Source organism: Oculina patagonica, chromosome 14 (assembly GCF_052425735.1).
Source record: "Oculina patagonica isolate OP01 chromosome 14, crgOcupat, whole genome shotgun sequence".
NCBI lineage: Eukaryota > Metazoa > Cnidaria > Anthozoa > Scleractinia > Oculinidae > Oculina > Oculina patagonica.
In genome coordinates, this window is record NC_135771.1 from 16,886,020 (window position 1) to 16,907,346 (window position 21,327).

A 21,327-nucleotide genomic window follows, 5' to 3' on the forward strand; every position below is an offset into this window, starting at 1 on the left:
TTGCCTGTATCGTAACTTTACAATTCATAAGTTGTCCAGAAATCAATTTTTGAAAACAAAAATATATATATATTTGCCGTCGGATTCCCTTACAAACACTGTAATTTCTAACTGTGTTGCTACCAGTTAAGATGGCTTTGGTTGAATAGTTTTCAGTTTTCAATTGGTGTAATCAAACCAAAACTAAAGTTCTCACTGCAGCCGATCACAAAAGACACAGACAATCCAGTGAACCAATGAAAACACAAATGTGCGAAGCACGGCAAGATGTTAGAGGATTTTTACCAACTATAAAGCATAGTAGTGCAAACCAAAGCAAATGCCAATTACGTATATACATTCGACGCTCGGAATTGGATGAGGCTAAGTATGATATGAATAATACCCTCCGAGATATGCATAATTCTTCATATCATACGAAAGCCGAATTCAATAATTGTTTTATTATTCATTCAAAATATTTCCAGAGCTCCAAATGCACAAATTGAATTTAATAGGGTTTTGACAGTAGGCAAAGTACACAAATACACAACAACGTTCGCTTTTAAATTTGATTTAAACTTCAAAAACTTGGTTACCTTCATTAAATTTCTTGTCCTTTATAATGTCGATATTTAGCACTTGCTTGAAGTGTCTATTGAAGCTAAATCTGATGACACAAAGCAATGTTTTCGAGTACAGGTTTCCATCGTTCTTGCTTACTTCGACGTAGAATTTTCGTAAAACCGCTCCAAGTCCTCCGCTGTGGCTGGATCAGGGATCTTTTCCTCTTGAAGATACTCTTTCAAAATCGATCGACTCTCCCTTCGTTGACTTTCCTTGTCTTCTAATAACTTTAAATTTTACCTCTTCTTAATACTCAAATCTAGCGGCCATTTCCCGCTTTCAACCTGCTGCTCGCAGGAAAGCCGTTCAGTCGCGTGACGTCAGCGGTTCTTGGGAACGAGGTTGCGATCGGATAATCATCCTGGGAACGAGGTCGCGATACAATAATTTTTTTTATATTCATTCAAATATTTCTGTGTTTCTGATTGGCTTTCGATCCCCAAATAATTCCAGCTATTCGGCTAGCGCCGTCCAAATTTGGAAGAAATTCCAATTATTGGATCGCAACCGTCCAATATGAAAATGCGATTTTGTGTCCAAGTTTTCGGCTACAACAGCGCACCGAATTAAATGATTATATAACCTAGTGATGAATCATAACCTCTTTTGTGTTATGAGATTTTAGGGTGGAATTTGCTATGTAAAAGCAAGCACGATTGCTTAATTCGTCCCTCTATTCCTCGCCATTCAAGTGGCGAGAGCTCAATCAAAAATATATTCCTAATTCTTTGAGAAATCTCCATTTTAGAGCAAATACGAAGCAATGGATATTTAAACAACGGGAATTGGTGAATGAGCCACTTTATAGCGACCTGAATTTAGCGCCAAATTTATTTGGAAATAAAAATACCATATGTACACAGTTTTTGAACAACGAAGGACATCCGTAGAAATTCCACTGTGATATTGCAAAACACTCATTTTTTAAAAAACGTATTTTCTCTGGTTTTCTTGAATAACGAACGTTTCTGGCGGGAAAAATCGAAGAAAATTTACATTGCAAATATGTTCCACTATACGGGTTTTCTGAATCTGCTTATTATTCATAACGGGTCAAGTTTGCTAACATCCATGTTGTTGATTTTCGATGATGGCGTGCCGTCGAAGACTGCAAAGAACTGGAAAAAATATTTGTTTGGTTAAAGCACAAGACTTTAATTACAAGAGGAAAGATCTGCTGCAACAGCCAGGCGCTATGTGGACCGAAATAACGATACGTTCAACGTTAAAGGACAAGATTTGGACAAACGTAAGGTACACGTGTTCGGTCTTTGCTAGAACGCGAGCTGTCGTGGCCGTTTATCAAGTTATTACGTATTCGTGAGATAGTTTTATGATAGCTAGAAGACTACCTTGTCTGCTTACTCTCCCAAAAACATGAAAGATACGAGGTTTTTCTTTGACGTACATTTATTGAAATTTGTAAATTTTGGAGCTGTCACAGACAAAAATAATCTTTAGAAAAAAGCCGGTGCACTTTTAAGTTTGAAATACATGTTTTAGATGACTCTGTATCCATTTTTAGTGTTGTTATGAGAAATCTTTCTGTTCGCTTTAACATCATTTATCTTTGTGTTTAGCGGTAAGAATGTTGAATTGTTTGGAAAGATGTCCGCATCGCACCATACATTAATTATGCATACAAATTCTTCCATATAATCTTTCACACATAAAAGGCAGTCATGACTAGAACGATAGTTACAAGATTGTATGCACGATTAGTGTATGGTAATCTGCGGAAATCTTTCCAATTGTTTTGTTATTTTTGTAATATTCTAGGCTTGTTCAACGGAGCTAGCTCGAGAGAAGTGAGATGGACCGGTCCAATCACATCTATGGGACGTAAAATATGGCCTTTTGACCTAAGGTGAGTCTCGGAATTTATTGATGTTTCTTGTTCACTACCTCGACCAATCAAATACTAGGATTTTGCTGTTTTCGTATTGATTTACTAAGGCATGATAATTTTTTTCTCAAAGTTAAATACAAAAACGCATACAGCTAAATTCTTTCTAAGTGCACTGTAAGAAAAGTAAGGGAATGAATTTCAAATTCAAACATTTGCAGGTTTATAGAACAGTTGATCATTGAAGCAAGCCAATGTAAAATTTATGCCGCAAAAGCAGCTCTAGACTTACTTTTGCCCATAAGGCTTTTGGGGTTTCCGGGTAGGTGAGGGGGTAAAGCCGGGTTTACATGGGTAAATTTTATGTGAAAAATATATTTGATCGTGCAGATGGCACAACAATTTGTCAAAAGTTCAAAGTTAATTCCAGTAATGACCATGGACAGCAGAGATATGCACAAAGATACGCGCACACAGTGCCTAATGGGAGATTAGGGACCACATATGTTGTCGCAATAATTTATATGACAAGACGTCTAGACGAGCAATATTTCGTATGTGACAACTTTTGTTACAAAAACGAACACGCCAGCTTCTCAGCAAATATATATGTCACATTAAAATTGGCCAAGTTTCCTCGTCTACACGAGCAAATAAAAGTTGTTACATAAAAATTGCTCATGTAAGCTGTACGTTTAAACTATACAAAGTAGTTTTTTAGAACTCGTAGGCGTAACAATGTGAAACACAAAGCAAGTTCTACAGTCCTTTATTTATCACAAAAAATACAATTATCTAATGGTAGGCAGCAATGACCGCAAATTACAATACAAACGATGAAATTAGGGCAAACGAACAAGCAGTTAATGATTTAAATGGAGATACAAGTCCCTGGATATTCTCTAAGATACGAAATACAAAACAGCCCTATCGATAAATGGGGAACGCTTTACCAACTAAATGGCTAACTATTGTTGTATAAATGTTATTATATTTGTTTAATATCCCACCACTAAACGATCAGTGACATTTAGAATTTAATATTTTCAACAGGCAAAGAATTGAGCAACATTTGTGCTGGCAATATTCCTTTGAGTGGTTCAAGCTAACAAGAAGCCAAGGATTCACAGATCATTGAACTACTCTTCTGTCCTAGGTATGTGTTGAATATTATTTTTTCAGTTGGAGAATTAGTTGAGATTTCCTGTTGATTTATTATTTTCTAATTGATCAAAAAACGTCAAAATTTGTAGTCCAGCTTGGTAATATCATTTTTTGTGACGGCTCAAAACTTCCTAAAATACAGAATAAAACGTTTACAAACATGAAAGAAATCATTTGTGAAAACAAGTGTACTGTTGTCTTGAAGAATTCCAATATTGAATCAAAACTTTCCAGTAGGAATAATTTGACCAAATACCATCTCAACTTTTGCAGTGAATGTTAAAATTTTTCCAAAAAAAAAAAAATGTTTCGCCAAGTTACCAAAAACCTGATTTTATCAGAAGAACATAATCCAGAAGTCTACATCTCTAGTAATGGTCTTGTGCTATCAGATCCGCGTGTAGGCTATTTTTAGAACAAGCCTCGCGCGAGAGGCTCGCGAGAAAATGACGTAGACGGCTTTTGCCGCGAACTAGTAACCAAAAGCGTAAAAGTATTTTTTACAACGCGCCTTTGATTGGTTGAACAGATTTTTGAAATCGAGCAAGAAGAGCCGAACTGCTAAAAACAAGCGAACGGCACCACGAATTTTTTTTTTTCAAGTTGTTGTTTATCAAAACGTGCATTTAGTAAGGATTTAAACCTACCGGATTCGAATCACTGGTCTCCTCTTCTGTCGTTGATGACAACATTGAAGTCGCTAAAAAAAATCGGAGCTTCCAGTAGAATGAGTTGTGTTTTGGAATCAGAGTAGAGATGGCAGCGAGCGAAAAAGAAACTGTAAAGGCACTTAAGGTGGCTCGACCCAGTTTTTTTCTAGCGATACCTAACAACTTTGAAACCCTGATACTTAAAGGGATTGATGTCAATGACAAAACTACTACATCACATGCATTACACATAGACTGAACTTCAATATGATATAAATTTTTGGCGATCAGAATAAATATCACGTGGCAATGACGTCACAGAGGGTTTTGCTCTGAATCGATTTTTAGGCGGTAACCGCATTTTCTCTCGAGATCCTCCACGCTACGTATAGAGCGTTTTCACTCACGTGACTAGATTTCTCCATTGTCATGGCAACCGACTTTATCCGCCATATTGGTGTTCCATCGAAGCAGAGTTTGAGTAGCGTCACACAACAGTTAGAGCATAATTTACAGTTTTTCGACTACTTTAATGCGCGAAACAACTCATTTACATTAAGATTCTTTGCATTCTCGTCGGCTGTGGCAATAATACGGGGAAAAAGAAGGCCCAGTGGTGAAAAACTGAGTTTTTTTCGTGTTCTACGTGTTTGTCAACAAAGGCAAGTATGTGGAATACCTGACTACGGAAAGAGGAAGATGTATTTCTGCCATAAGTAGAGACGATTTAGCTGATGCTATATGTTAGAAAATGACCGAGTTAGCAGCAAGCATTTCGAAGATTGAAGATCTGACACAGTATGTCCCAAGAAAACAAACTGATATCAGTTGGTAAGATATGAGGTGAACCAATCTTTCGCTACTCCACGAAATCCACAATAATCTAGTTTCTCACTCTAGATGTTATGATTTACAGTATCAAAGGCTTTACTGAAATCGTAAAATAATTATACCACAAGAAAGTTCGTTGCAGTCAATTGCATGTTGTATCAAGTCGATGATGCTTAGAATTGCATGATCAGTGGAGTGTTTTCACAGAAACCAAACTGTTTGCAATAAATTACTTTCTTCTTTGCCAAGAGGTATAGTATTCTCTTATGCATCAATTTTTCCAACAGTTTATTGAATATGGACAGAATTGTCTAAACTTGTTTGTAAGGCCTAAACTTGTTTATAACACAGGGGTAACTTCAGCTTTTTTTTTAATTGCTTGGGACAATTCCAGTAGAATTGAAAAGGAAGCATTTATTAAATATAATTTCTCGTAGTAGAGGCTTACATATGGCATATTTAGTAGCTCTTAGGATGTTGATTGGTATACTAAAGGGTCCAGTAGACTTGCTGGTATTCAGTTTAATAATTTTATTTTCAATTTTTATTTTTATTTTATGGGAAATAGAAAGAAATTATCCTGAGATGAAGGTGTGAGATACTGAAGGGGGGATTTATTTACTCTACGAACACTCTTAGAAAAAAAATATCCAATATGAACAAAGAAAGTGTTAAAAGCATAATTTTGCCATTGACTTAGGATCATTTTTTTCAGCATCGTCAACAAGTAATTTAGTGGGAGTACATCCAGATCTGCATCTAAGGTTGACAAGTTGTCTTATCCCCTTCCAGTCACCTTTCTTGGAATCAGACTTATTTACATGGAAGTGATTATTTTTATAGTTATTTTTACTCACTTTTAGCAAGTGGTTATGCCCATTCCTAAAAGTTTAAATTTTGAATGATAATAAGTAGGTTTGGTTTTCATATACTTCTTTTAGAATGATAATTGAGTTGCTTAATGCAGTTGTCCATGGTTTGGATTTCACTTTAGATTCACGTTTAGAAAGTTGTTTGATAGGGATATGAACAACAATTATTTCTGAGATTCTAGTGTAAAAGGAATTAAACATTACATTAGGATCACTGGATAACTTGAATTAGAGCAGATTCATAAAAATAAAAATTGTCTCATTATTAGATCTTAATATTATTGGGAAAAGAAGAATATATTTTTTTACAATTAGGAAGTTAGGTAGATGATCAGTAAGATCATAAACGAGATTTCCACTTGAGGTGAGATGTTTTTGAGTGGTCAGTAATTCGGGTGGGTTGTAAAATGTGTGGTTGAAAACTAGAGGACCCCTAAGGTATTTAAAAAGTTTTCTGTATCTGCGTGAGAATCCAATTTAAGGAGGTCTAGATTGAAATCTCCCAAAGTAATGCAGAACTTTTCCTTCCTATGAATCCTGCCAACTGTACAGTTAAGATTATCCATAAAGTTTTGTATATAACCATTTGGTTGCAGATAAATCACACACACTACAGATCATGTTTCTTTGAGATCCATTTTGCATTTCTACCCATAGATCTTTAAAGTCATTTGTTGTTTTTAGCTCTGGACAAGTTGTAACAACTGGATGATCTGCCTTGATACAAAAACCAATTCCTCCAGCATTTGAAAGACTGGGTTGGAAAGTAAATGAATAACTTGGTATTTAAACATTGGGCAAACAATTTTGGTCAACTTTTAGCTTAATCCCAGGAAGGCAAATATATTAACTCAGACAATATTTGCTGCAAAATATCGAAGTTGGCTGACAAGTTGTTGATATGTTTCTGCTCCTTGAAACAATAGAAACAGAGAAAGGGCGAATCAAACTTAAAGCCACAACATGAAAGTTTTTCCTTTATTCCTATTTTGATTCCATGCCTCGATGTAAAAACAGAACTCTTGTGATATGCGAGCCACATTTGCCTTGTCCCGCCATACCATTTTGCTCGGTTATTATCGAAAGCGTAACATTTGAATCGTTCATTCTTTGTAAATGCCTAACCTTTCCGAGAACGATGAACTTTTTGCCTATTTTATACTCTTTAACGCTATTTACAAACCCTGAATAAGTTGTTTAATCGCCCGTGTGAACTTCTGAAAGATTGGTCCTTACTGTAATAGCCGGTTTCTAGCACTCAAAACGACAGCAAATCCATAGATTCGACAGGAGGCAAGCATTCTGGATCGTATGTTTTATCCGGAATTATTACAGGATCCATTCCAACACAAGAAATCTCATCAGAGTAGGTTTCTTCACGTGGGGATCGAGGTTGATCACATAATCCGAGAGGGAATATACCGCCATGATGGAAAAGTGGAACACCAATATGGCGTCTCAAATTTCCCGCGAAAAATGTGACGTCACGTGAAAACGCTCTATTCCTTGGGTGTTTGCCTTCATCTCAGTGGAGTTTCATCGAAATCTACAAGAGGAATTTTGAAATATCTTGGAATTTCTTTTTAGATGGTATAATTTATGCGTAAAATAAAGTCAAGACTTCATATAAAGAAATTTGCTTCTTTTTTATGTTTAATGAGAGGATTTAGCCCACATTCCTTTTAGAAATGTCCTATATATATACTAATCCAAACCTTTAGAAGAAAGTAGACTTGCGCGATTTCGAAATATATGAAATTATCTAAATCGGAGTAGAGCTCAATGTTTAGCTCTATTTACCATTTTGACGGCTACTTTTGCAAAAAAGCAATTATTTCAAAAACCCGTCGATGATTTTTTTCAAAAATTTTTCAGGGTGAAAAATAATCAGTACACCACACAATCCCTAAATTTCATGCTCATTGAAAATGTCTAAGGTTGTCTAAACTAAACGGAAAATTGAGTAAACATTGAAGCGATGTCGAAGTTTGAGATAATTTTGTGCTCTGGGATTTCCTTTTGTTTCGAGTTAAGCACAACATCGAATTCCTGTGCAATACGCGTGAAATGACTACGCTTGGCTACCTTCCGAAAGCTTTCCGAAATCTTTCCGAAATATGGAACAATGGAAAAGAAATTGTCACGCATTAGCTTTTCTTGTTGGGTCGACGTCTTGGTTGAGATAAAAGTTAAATATGCCAAGAACAAGAAGATTAGGTTTTTTTCTCGTATTGAAGTGCTGCCACTTCTTTCAGTTGAACTTAGAAATGCAACAAGTAAACAATCTTTTCTAATAAATACTGGACGCCAGATTCAGCTTGCTTATAATACGTGAAGTCTATTTTCTGTCCGTTTTACTTTTTTAAATGACTGAGGAGGCATAAAAAAATAACCGGCTTTGAGTTTGGTGTTGTGTGACTGCTTTCTTCAGTTGGAAATGTATTCATTCATCCATTATTGTTTACTTGAACTCGATGAGAATATTACCATATTCCGAACCATTTCGGAAAGCTTTCGGAGGGTAGCCAAGCGTGGTCATTACACGCGTGGTGCACAGGAATTCGATGTTGTGTTTAAATCGAAACAATAGGAAATCCCAGAGCACAAAATTATTCAAAACTTCGACATCGCTTCAATGTTTACTCAATTTTGCTTTTAGTTTAGACAACCTTAGATATTTTCAATGAGCATGAAATTTAGGATTGTGTGGTGTACTGATTATTTGTCACCCTGAAAAAATTTGGAAAAAATTCATCGACGGGTTTTTGAAATAATCGCTTTTTTGCGAAAGTAGGCGGAAAATTTGTAAATAGAGGTAAACATTGAGCTTCACTATGATTCATATATTTCACATATTTCGAAATCGCGCAAGTCTTCTTTCTTCCAAAGGTTTGGATGTAGCATATGGGACATTTCTAAAAGGAATGGGGGCTAAATCCTCTCATTAAACATAAAAAAGAAGCAAATTTCTTTATATGAAGTCTTGGCTTTATTTTACGCATAAATTATACCATCTAAAAAGAAATTCCAAGATATTTCAAAATTCCTCTTGTAGATTTCGATGAAACTCCACTGAGATGAAGGCAAACACCCAAGGTATACGTAGCGTGGAGGATCTCGAGAGAAAATGCGGCTACCGCCTAAAAATCGATTCAGAGCAAAACCCTGTGTGACGTCATTGCCACGTGATATTCATTCTGATCGCCCAAAAATTTATATCATATTGAAGTTCAGTCTATGTGTAATGCATGTGATGTAGTAGTTTTGTCATTGACATCAATCCCTTTAAGTATCAGGGTTTCAAAGTTGTTAGATATCGCTAGAAAAAAACTGGGTCGAGCCACCTTAAGATGAATGGAACTCAAGAGAAAAAGACAGCTATTACATATTGAAGATGTTTTTTTACATCTTGGCACAGGTTTATTGCTATTGTGGAAAAATTCCGGCTGTCACTGGAGCGGTTAAAATCGAGCGCGACGAAATATGAAAGTTCCTCATGTTTGTCTTGTGAGCTCGTCTATAGAAACCGGCGACGGGTTGCTTTTTCACTTGTCTACAAACTTTAAATTTCAACAGACGGTTGAAATAACTATTTAAGTGCGACTTTCTCCAAAAATCAACTAATATCGCCTTTCTTCAGCACAAATTGGAAAAATCGATTTCGCTCATATTTTGCCCATAGATAGGTCCTAGTGAGAAACCAAACGGACTGCAGTTAGTTTTTCCTAATACAGCTTCCTTTCGAAGAAATATGTAAAAAAAAGATTTTGGCCCAATTGGGCTCAAAATCCACTTCCGGTTTGACTGATTTTTTTGAAAGTTTGATCGCCTCGCGCGTTATAATGCTGCTGTTTATTGATATTTCAATAATATATGTAATGTAATTAGGTCTTTATTGTATGACTGAGCGGAAAATAAAACAAATCGAGATTAATTTTTAGCCTGAAACGGGGATAAATCCAAAGCAAAATTGGCAAATGAGTAGCGAGCGAAATTGTGCAGTAAAACTCTGTCATGTTTTTCTATGTGCGATAACTTAAAATATCGTAAAAACAATTTTTATGGGTTAACTAGACACTTATCTTAAAGGATATCGAAAAAAATCTCTGGGAAAAAGGTTTTTAGTGGCCCGCTTTGTCCTATGTTTATCACTAATTTTGCTGTAAATCAGCTAAAATGTAAACAATTGCGTTACACGGCTTGTCACAATACCCGTAAACAGACTCACAATTTCTGTATTTTAAATAATCTAATCATTTAAAATACACGAAAAGGAGTAGACGTCCCATGCCGGTTGTAAATGGGTACTTAAAGTAAAACCTTTTCTTGATATATTACCCTATAATGAATATATGTTTAACCTATCATTGAGGTGTTGCTTTTCCTGCAAGCTGGCTTAAGTTTGCTGTTTACTACTCTTCAGCTGAAATTAAAAACAAGGCAATGTACCATGTTTTGTCTGCTTTTAAACACTTGAAAGTGTATCTACCTTTAATGGCCCGATGTATTCTAGGGACGGATGATCCGTCTGGACGAACTTGCGTTTTAATTAGGCGAGCATTTTTTTAGTTCGTCCGATAATTCGTCTGTGTATAAATACGGGCAAACAGACGGATTATCGGTCCAGACCAACTATCTTCATAATTCGTCTTGGCAGACGAATCATGAAGATAGTTGGTCTGGACCGATAATTCGTCGGGCTCAGTTATAAGATCTTTATTTTTTATGCACCCATCATTACGGAGAGTGTGACTGGGCGCTCTGCTACACGGGAAATAATTGTCGTTTCTTTTATAATTCATAAGATAATCCTCAAAACAACGAATAGGCATACTACTGTAGGTTCGCATTGACCCTACTTTCACAACGATCGTTTATTCATGATCATTGAAGGGTATTAGTTTTTAGATCCAGTGTTATTTTTGTTCTAGTACAGTTCGCTGAAAATTAGTATTTTCAAATATATTTACCTTAAATCGGTAAACATGTAATTCGGTCTACTGGTGAATCCAGCGGAGACGACCAGTTCTTCATCTTTTGTTACAAAACTGACTATTTTGTTCTAAAATCAGTGCCAACTAGACTCCACCTCCCACTCCATTTTAAAGAAAGGCGAATGCCCACCTCCCCTCCTGCTGTCAGGCCACTGATGGCGGTTTCAGTTGCATAAGCCGATAAGGCAATTGTTTTCAATGTAAAGCTTGCCAAAAAATCTTATCCTCTTTATGGAGAGCTATTGTTTTGTTTGTGCCACTCAAAATGGGCAAAACGAGGTGAGATTATTGCAACAACTGACTGCGAAAAAACAAAGACCGGAAGGGAGGGAGGGGAGCTTGCAGGATGGAATTTTAAAATTTTTCAACAACGTACATGTATAACTTATTTGCAAGTTTTCACTCATAATTATCCATTGAAGGCTTTTTGCGCAGCGGGTTATCGTATCCCACCCCTCTTCTAGGAAAGGAAATTCAAAAGCCTGCCTTCTTCGCAGCTCCTTTGCCCTGTCCCTTTTGTTCCCCTTTTGCTGCCTATAAGTAACGGTTCCAGTTGCATGAGGGTGATTTTTCAATGTGAAACGTCACTAAATGCTCTAAGCCGGTTCTTAAGGGCTAAGCTTGAAATTATGCACTAAAAATAGCTGGAGCCGGCTGGGGTTAAGGTAACAACTGTCGAAGATAAGAAAACTGAAAGGAGTAGGGGGGGAGGAGGGGCATTTTCGCTGAGCCCATAACGAGGGCTGACAACAACATTTTACATCAAGTGTCAGTGGAGCATTTCTCAGAAATCTGTTAAAGGATCCCTGTGCTGTGCCAAAGGGTGATACTTGGGATTTCAAGTGACAGAAATGATGGAAGGGTTTTTGGGGGTTTGAAATTTTTAATTCTGGGAATTGTTTGTCTAGGAAATTTTTTAAAAGTATTTAATGGGTGTTCTGAATAAAGAAGGGATTTTGGGGGGAATAAAAAACAATCTAAACATTCGTGGTGGTGCATTGGTTGTATAGTTTCGCGAATCAAGTACAAACAAATGTTTCTTACTGATGATTAATCTTGAAAGTTGGTGTTCCAGTCCTTTGCTTTGCATATAAACTCGAGCGTTACCATCATTGCCCCTTTCTGGAAATCTAATGAACAGAAATTCGGCATGGGATATTTTCAGGGTAAATTTTTTTGTCAAGGTATTTTTTAGAGTGTTTTTTAAAGCCCTTGGGGTTGTTTGGGGGGTTCCATTATTCACGTTACTTGAAATCCCAAGAACCCCCCCCCCCCCCCCCCCACCCCCTCGAGGTGCTGTGCATGTCTGTTATGTTTCCATTGTACAAAATAAAGCAGCTTTACACTTGCTAAGACCATTATGGATTTACTTTTAGAAAAGGCCTATTATTTGCATTTTTTCTTATCCTGAATTTCAATTCTTTCATTTGACTCACAACTACTTCCTCCTCGTTATTTACGACGACAAGTGGAGGCAGGTTCTCTGGTGCTAATTTTGACAGCTTCTCTTCTTCGGAAATTGAACACAAAAATTTCCCTGCGTGATCTGCACGGGCTGCACATACCTTATGGAAACAGAAGGAAAACTGTTAGACGTATTTTTATGTCGAAATGCCTGCATTCAGACAAGAAGCGAGTGAGATGTCGATATCTACCTGATCCAACGGGAATCAAATGTCCCGTTCTTTTCATGATTAACTTGGAGAAGATTTTGTTTACCCCTTAATCTTCCTTCGGCATTCGGACATTTTCCGGTGGAGGGACCCTACATCTTTAAGTTCCTCTTGTCCAGCCGAGACCATGGGTTTAGCAGTCATTACGTCGACACTTTGAGGAGTGTAAAAAATCGTAGCTCGAGCAAGAATCAATTTTACTTCACTCTCCATATCATGAAACTCCCAGAGTGACTTGTGCTGTGCTATATTTTCAGTGCATGATAATAGGGAGACTTTCTCCGTAGGCTGATTTCTGTCGCTGCGCTCAAAGGAGTACTGACTTTAAAAGAACAACAAGCATTCATCTTGTTTTATCCACAAAAAGCGAAGAGTCGTATTTACCGATCGAAGTGTGGAATTGGATAAGGACTTGTTATCAAAATAAAAATAATTTAATTATACAATTTGCAGGTCGCAAAGACACTGGATTCAGGCCTTATGCAAATATTGTGTTAAAATCTGGCGCTAATCATATTTGAAGCTTCAGTTTCTTGAAACATACTATTCGGGCACAAAATACATAGAACTTTATACATAACTTAGAAAGCAATGCTATGTTTTATCTGTCTTATACCATAAAATTGTTTAAAACCCTCAGTATTACCTTCAATGTTGATATCTATTGGCCGTATACAATTCTCCCCGATAATTTCTTATGCTTTATATTTTTCTCCTTAAAAGGACATGAATTGGAAAAAATATCGGCAATTTGAGACAAAAAGGAAACAACAACACATCAACAAACAACAACGACAACATCGCACTCGACAAATAATAATAATTTAATTGTTGCGCTGTTTCCTTCAGATCACGGAAAGAAATAAACCAAACAATATTGACTCGTTATTACGTAAAATAATAGAACTGAGAATGCTTTCCTTTATACCACCGGTTTTTGTGTATGATCGAATGAACAACAGCTTAAAAGGGAAAAAATATAATATTGCCGTTACCTTTTAAAATAGTTCACCACATGACTTGTTTCTTTGCATAGCTATAGGTTGTTTGACTGAATTCTCACAAGAGCGTCAAACATGCATTGAAAAGGATAATTTCATTCGCTGTTTACTACCTGTGTCACGCAATCGCTGTCACGCAAAAACGGCAGATTATCAGCAAAAATAGTGATAAATACAGGCCAAAGCGGGCCACTAAAAACCTTTTCCCAGAGATTTTTTTAGATATCCTATTCGATAAGTGTCTAGTTAACCCATAAAAATTGTTTTTACGAAATTTTAAGTTATCGCACATTGAAAAAAATGGCAGAGGTTTACTGCATAATTTCGTTCGCTACTCATTTGCAAATTTTGCCTTTGGATTTATCCCCGTTTCAGGCTAAAATTAATCTTGATTTGTTTTATTTTTCGCTTAATCATACAATAAAGACCTAATTACATTATAAATATTATTAAATGATCAAAAAACAGCTGCTGTATAACGCGCGAGGCGATCAAACTTTCAAAAAAATCAGTCAAACCGGAAGTGAATTTTGAGCCCAGTTGGGGCAAAATCTTTTTTGACATATTTCTACGAAAGGAAGCTGTATTAGGAAAAGCTAACTACGGTCCGTTTGGTTTCTCACCAGGACCTATCTATGGGAAAAGTATGAACGAAATTGTTTATTCCATTTGTTCCGCTGTCTGGTTGATAATTCTAGAAAGTCGCACTTAAGACTTCTACTGTCAAAACGTTAGAGTTAAAAAGAATGGCCAATGAAAATGATGCGTTTTGAATTGTTGTATCGCTCACTTTCCAAAAAGTATTCCCAAACAATTTTCAGTTGACAATTTATCGAAATTCAGAAAACGAGTTAACCCCAAACGATCTTCGAGTCGTGGTTGTTTTTGTAGCTCAGGAGCAAGACACTATAATTTCGTTGATGTAAAGACGTTCAGCAAAGCGAACATACTTTCTTTAACCAAAAATAAATATTTTATTCTTTCAAAGGTTGCGTTTTCTATGATTTTTTGTTCGCCTTTCGAGCCCGCATAAATTGCCTGTGTAAAATTAAATTTAGGGAGTTTATCAATGTTAACGGAAAGCAACTTTTTTCCGTCTTATAATCGGATGTTTTTCCATCACAGACTCCATAAAATTAGGTCGATGATTTGCCTTTATTTCGGAGTATTTTTGAATGACTTTTTAGTTTTAATTTATTTTCTGAGTGGCAAGGTCACACAGCACTTTCTCGCGCGTCTCGCGCGCAAGGTTGTTCTAAAAATAGGCTACACGCGAATCTGATGGCACGCGCCCCAAAGCTAGATGTAAACTTCTAGATTATGTACTTCTGATTTTATGTATTATTAGCCGAGAAAAGTCAATTCTTTATGCTATACTGGCGGCATTGGCTCAAATCAAAGTTTATTCTGCTTACGAAAAGTACACGCAAACGCGCCCTAAAAAATTAGGGTAAGGGGATTGATGTACCAAAGAAGCATCAAAAGTATAAAGAAACAGACCTGTTTTTGTACAGCTGTCTTGAGAAAAGTTTTCCAAAAAAAGCGTAAAAGCATACGCCGCAATGCTGAAAGGTAGAATGTTTTAACGTAGAAAACGCGGGCAACACGCTTTGAATAATTCATTAAAGTAATTTTCATTAATAGAAACACGAAAATTCCAAATTTGGGAAAACGTGCTTGTCAAAATGCCGTTGCCATGGTAATATCAACTTCCTGACACAACAATCTATCCTGCCAAATTATTTCCAGATAAATTTTAGAAAAACTCGCAAAGTTTGGCAGTGTTTGGTTGAAACTTGAAAAAATATAAGCGTTCAAAGACAGAACATTTTCTTTATTTTCCCACTTTTTTGAAACAGAGTTGAACGATTTGATTTTTTGCATTTTAAAAGAATTCTGGCTTGATTTTGCAACAATTGTCGTTATTTTCGGACTTTCTAAGAAAATGGTGAAATCCAAGATGGTGTATCCAAGATGGCGGCTATAATGACGTCACATGACATCATGTGACGCCACAGCTAACAATTTTATTTTAGTGCAAAATAATTTCGCTGCACCTTAAGGTGGCTCCGTAGTTATTCCAGGCGCACTCGTCCATGTCAAACTTTGCGTCATAACTTTTTCGGCTTTAACGTGATGGCTATGAAACATTGCGAAAACTTTCGCCTATCATTCAGTAATGATATGATTTAATTTGATTTCACTGGTGAAAAATATTTCCAATGTTACTGGCGTTTAACTGGACCCCACCTTTTGGACAAAATCGCGTCCAGTAATAAAAATTCCTGATAATTTTTTGCTAAATTTCTAAAATCAGCTTATATTTACTTAATACACACCATAGCCAAGTTTCAGGAAAATCGTCGGAGCAGAAGTCCGGAAATACTAAGGTCATGTAAAGTCAACGCTTACATTCTAACTTTCCATACTTGACGCTCGTCGACGAAACAAGCTACAGTACAACCCCAAGTTTTTGTGAGAAGACTCTCCAATGCTTGCTAAATCGGAGTGCCTAGCCGATTGTTAATCGTGCGAACCGTTAGAAAGTATTCGATAGTTCTGTAAACATTATAAAATGCACGAAAACGTTCTCCAACCTCCAAAGTTCCAAAATTATACCAAACTTCCACTAACAGCAATAAGTTGCATTAGAGCTTGCAATTCTTATAAACGGTACAGATATAGTTTAAATTCTTTGATCCTTCCCTCTTGACGTAGTTGACGAGCATATCACTGACGCCCTCTTATGAAGGTGCGAATTCTTGGAACAAATGACGCACATGCTTATTTCGTATTCATAATTACATAAACAAAACTGCTCGCCTGCTTTCAGTCGCGGAGTAGCTTACAATCCCAAGAAGAATGCTCCAGCTCACAGCACGGCACAGCAACAAAAATCGATGCAAACATTTTGCAGTACATTGAAAATTATGTGGCAGGAGTTTGACGCAAAACCGCGGGGTAATTTTCGCAAAATGCTGCAAAACGCAACTTTGGAGGTTGGAGAACGTTTTCATGAATTTTATAATGTTTACAGAACTAGCGAATACTTTTTAACGGTTCGCACGATTAACAATCGGCTATGCACTCTGATTTAGCAAGCATAGACCAATTCGGCTAACGTGTTTACATCGTTGTTGTCACCCAATTTAGATCATGTGATGATTCCTTTGGGAGGTTACAATTGTTCTGTTCGTTCATACTCCCATGCGATCAGTTACGTGTGACAAATTGCACAATTGTAACCTCCCAAAAGAACCATCACATGGTCTGAATTGGGTGGCAACAATGATGTAAACACGTTAGCCGAATTTGTCTATTGGAGGCCTCTCACGAACTTGGGGTTGTAGCTTGTTTCGTCGACGAGCGTCAAGTATGGAAAGTTACAGAATGTAAGCGATGAATTTACACGACCTTAATATTTCCGGACTTCTGCTCCGACGATTTTCCTGAAACTTGGCTATGGTGTGTAGTAAGTGAATATAAGCTGATTCTAGAAATTTAGCAAAAATTTATCAGCATTTTTTTTTTTTACTGGACGCGATTTTGTCCAAAAGGTGGGGTCCAGTTAAACGCCAGTAACACGGAAAATATTTTTCACCAGCGAAATCAAATTGAATTATACCATTACTGAATGATAGGTGAAAGTTTTTTCCAAAGCTTCATAGCTACCACCTCAAAGCCGAAAAGTTATAACGCAAAGTTTCACATGGACGAGTGCACCTGGAATAACTACGGAGCCACCTTAATAGAACGAAAACTCTGAGGAGGGGTTCCATTCAGTGTCCGAGAGTGAGAATTTCTCGTTTCTTTCAACAAATAACTAGCGCTAGATCCAGTTATCACATAAAAACAAATCAAAAACAAAAAGTCCAATCGAGGCCCAATCAATCATTTAATTTAGAATTCGGATTCATCGAAACAACCATTTCTGTTTTTTTAGGCCGATTGCGCTTTTCTGTGATATTTTAAAGGCCCACGATCACCCTATATTCATTACGCGCCAAAAAACATTCTACATATGAAAATTGTGAGAGCTGGTTGAGTTGTTTCAATCTTCTTGGAGCCTTGTTTCTTTAGCTAAGTAGTTAAATCTCTTTTCGGTTAAAGTGATTTGACTGTTTTACCATCAAGCCTTTAAAAAAAAAAAAAAACGGTCGCAAAGCATATCGTTGGAAGGTGGGCCTTCAAAGTAAACTGTTCGAAACGTGAATTTCTAATTGAAACCAAGAAAGACTTAATTGCTGCACGACGTTTCGGGGTCATCCTGACAAATGCGTCAGAAAATTAATAAAGTAAACGGTCATCTCTCTGTAAAACGTCAATCGTGATGTATTTTATCTCCGTGATAAATTTTAGAGAAATCGATGTTAAAAATGTTTTTCTTGGAAAATAACAAATTTGATTTTTTTCAGCACATCTTGTTATATTCAAATTTGCGCTCGCTTTGAAGACAACGATTTCAAACTAAGATACCGTAATCTTTTATAGCTGTAAAAAGCGGATGTTAGTACAAATTATATTGCATTATTTGAGTGAGTATTTTATATAAAGCTCTATTTTTTACCTTTTTATTTTCAATTATGTTTCTAATGTTGTTCTTGTTTATTTTACAGGACAAAAAAGTCAATTTGCTGGGAAGCGACAAAGAAGCTATACAGTCAAGCAAACAGTCTTCGGCGAATGAAGATTCATCGGCGAAAGACATTAAATAAATAAAGTGAAAGTTTGAGTAGTTCATTTGGCGGAGAACGCACGGCAAAACCTTCTGCGCTTTTAAAAGCTTTTTTTGTAAAAAAAAGAAGTATTTTGGCAGGAAATATTTCTGCGCCTTTGAAAGGAGCTTTTTGAGCCAAAAAAACTAAGTCTTTTGGCGGGAAAAAAGGCTGCGCTTTAAAATGGAGTCTAGAATTGAGTCAAAAATAAACTAAGTCTTTTGGCGGTAAAAATCTGTGCATTGACAGCAGATTTTGCCCATCAAAAGGTAGTGTTTATTTTGATTTCATACTAGACCCCGTTTAAAAGTGCAGATATTTTTTCCGCGTCGGCCACCCTCCATAGGCAAAATATATGAAAAGAGATAGCCAAAATTCTGACTAGTTTCCAGGCCCCTTTCAAAAGCGCAGGTATTTTTTTATTCTTGAAAATAAAGCAAGACTCAATTATTGGTTACAAGTGTCTCTTTATTTCAACTTTTTAATCACAAGAATGTACATTATAGTTATTATACAAAGTAGAATGCGTTAATTAACTATATTTCTAAGGGTAATTACAAAGATGTAAATAAACACTAAGTCAAAAAACTGAAGTAGATTTTTCCTGGTTTTACAAACAAGTAACTATAAGCAAACTCGCAAAATCATGTAAAGTCTAAGTCTTTTCGTGTTTTTTTCGAAGCGTTAAATGGTTGGCAAAAGCAAATCAAATAAAACTAGACAATTTCTGCTAGTTTACTAATAATGTTGCGAAAAATAAGAGCAAAAAGCAACTACATGTACTGGAAAACTAAATCGTAGGTAAAAGCAAATCAAACTAAACAATTTATGCAAGTTTTGTTACGTTTGAAGCGACTACTGGAAAATTCCTAAAATATAAACTTAGTGTTTTGGCTGTTTGGCTTTTGAAATAAGTCGAAAACAAAACAGTCGGGTAAAGCAAACAAAATTGTCAGATTATGATTAACGTTCAAGGAAAGAAAAGCACGCACTATTTTAGACGTGGACCCATGCAATACATCAGAAAAAGAATTTGACAAAAATTTGTTTTGCGTGTCATATAAAGTTTCAATACAGTTCAATGGATACTTGCTTAAGAGTTTTGTAAAATCCGTATCAGTGAATATTTTACAGTGTTTTGATGCACGTTGTGTAGAATTTGACCAGAATCAAATATGTAACATTTGAAACGGTCTTGGCAAATTTCGATATGAAATAATTATCAAAATTTGTCTTCAATATCAAAGTTGTTTGCGAGTTTACAGCTGTGCGAAACAGTTTCAAGACAATTCAATTGATCCTGGTACTTACTTTAGCTATTAAATTTTGTTTCACGAGTTTGTTAAATAAATAGCCGTTTCTAAAGCTATTTTGTAAGATTTTTGGAGCACATGTGTAGAACATGTAAATTTGTAGCAATCTTGGTAAATTGTGAGATAAAGTTAAAATTTCATTCAAAATTGAAATTGTTCGAAAATGAAATAAAAGCTCTCCTTCAATATAGCACGGGTCGTTGAAATACATCTAAGCCCTTATCGGGAAATAAATTCTCTTTGGTGGACTTTCCAAATTTCCTAATATCAGGTGATCAGAATTTGGTTGTTTATCGATCGAGACAATTTCTCTGCTGATCAGTTCAGTTTTTCTCCTGATCTTGACGCTTATCATACTCAGAAATATTTTGAGAAATCTGATTTTGATCGCTTAGTAAAATTAATGTTATTTACCTAAAAATGAACACAACATAACTTGAATATGAGTAATTGTGGGAATAAGCTTCTAACTCGTCAGTCTGCTTCTGTAATCCGTTGAAATCCAGAGCTTGCGAAAACCTGAGGAAAAAACAGAACTCCATGTTAACAATTTTTTAACTTCATCGTTTAAGCCTGGTTTTCACTAGCGACGCAAGCACTAGCGCAAGCCGACAAGCGCAAAGATAACAGCTCTTATTTCTCCGTGAAAACGGCTTCGACTCAAGCAAAAGCACAAGCGCAATGCATTTTGATGCTTGTGGCAAGCACAAGCACCAGTCAAATTTGTCCTTTCTGCGTGATCTTGCTTGTGCTTGCGCTTGTGCTTGCGCTTGTGCTTGCGTCGCTAGTAAAAACCAGGCTTTAACAGTAAACAAGAATACCAACGTATGTAGCTGTAGGTTGTAGGTTACAGGCAGAAGGATATTAAATTTTACGAGTTTTTTTTTATTTGGAATGTGAAATATATTTAAAACACTTGTATCATCCGATTCGACAGCCAAAATCATTTAGCATGATTCGTGTGACACAATAATCTACATTTTTTGAACTCACGATCGCCGGCATTTTGGTCTTATATTATGATGCAAATTATTCACCTGATCTATGACGACGCAAACAAACTTTTAAAAAACACTCCAAGGTTTTGATCAAAAATTCTAAGTACGCCGACTTACTTTTTTTTCAGCTAATTATTTTGCTGAATTTGAGATATTTTAGTTCTTATTTATGCTTTTGGTGCAAATAAGAGATTTTTAAGACGACACTGTTTACACAATAGACAAGTAATTTGCGTTATAATGTGAAAACAATCATGGCGGTGATCGTGAACGTGGTCCACTGAAGGTCATTCAAGGTCAATCAAAATGAAAGGAGAAGGTATACTTCATCCAAATATGCAAAAAAGGTTTAGCTTTCAAATATTCGTCATATTAAGGAAAAATACTCCCTAATTGTAAGCAATCGGGAGAAAATAACTAGGAAGTGCCAACACTGGAACATGTTTTTAGAAGCAAGGTTATTTTTAGCATCAATAAAAGGTTTGAAGATAATTTGGTGTGTTTTTGCTGTGTTACCACATAGCTGTTATTGAGCCTGCGATGAAATAATCTTCGGATGAAATTGCGGAAATGAGTCTTTCGAGTCAAAACAGTACCAGAGCTATCCTCAAATTCCTTTTACGATTAAATCTCAGCGTTTTGTGTCGCATTCACACCGGTCCAA

The 21,327-nt window shown here is 36.2% G+C and overlaps 1 long non-coding RNA gene and 1 pseudogene across 2 annotated transcripts in view; both read left to right on the forward strand.

Annotated features, from left to right (window-relative positions):
- LOC144638606 (transient receptor potential cation channel subfamily A member 1-like) overlaps positions 1-21,327 on the forward strand; it is a 141,110-nt pseudogene that overhangs the window by 78,336 nt on the left and 41,447 nt on the right. The window lies entirely within an intron of this gene.
- On the forward strand, positions 1,689-3,603 carry LOC144638697 (uncharacterized). Its single transcript, XR_013567987.1, has 3 exons — positions 1,689-1,860; positions 2,386-2,473; positions 3,506-3,603. It is a non-coding gene; the product is annotated as an uncharacterized LOC144638697 (long non-coding RNA).